The sequence below is a fragment of the Emiliania huxleyi genome (genome assembly GCF_000372725.1).
Source record: "Emiliania huxleyi CCMP1516 chromosome Unknown EMIHUscaffold_131, whole genome shotgun sequence".
In the NCBI taxonomy this organism is placed as follows: Eukaryota; Haptophyta; order Isochrysidales; family Noelaerhabdaceae; genus Emiliania; species Emiliania huxleyi.
The window spans coordinates 380,286-380,802 of NW_005201277.1; positions in this window are offsets into that span (position 1 = coordinate 380,286).

The window sequence follows — 517 nt, forward strand, 5'->3', positions numbered from 1 at the left end:
TGTGTGTGACGCTGTTGGCCACGCGACCGTTTGGATCGCTCAGGATTGGATTCGGCTCCTTGCGTCGGCAGGGGCCTACTAGCCCGGGGGTTGGGCTCCTTGCATCGGCAGGGGCCTACCACCGGGGATTGGGCTCCTTGCGTCGGCAGGGGCCTACTACCCCGGGGATTGGGCTCCTTGCGTCGGCAGGGGCCTACTACCCAGGGGATTGGGCTCCTTGCGTCGGCAGGGGCCTACCGCCGGGGATTGGGCTCCTTGCGTCGGCAGGGGCCTACTACCCAGGAGATTGGGCTCCTTGCGTCGGCAGGGGCCTACTACCCCGGGTATGTCGTATCAGCTATCACGAACAGACCTTGTTATTGAGAAGAAAATACGCCACCACACAAAGGCATCAACCCCGGGTTGCGAAATCGCACGACAGCACAGCGACAGTCAGACACGCAACACGGGTGTCCAAGAGGAAGGGACTGGCGCGCACTGGCACAGAACAGGCCTAAGAAAACGCGGACACCCATAG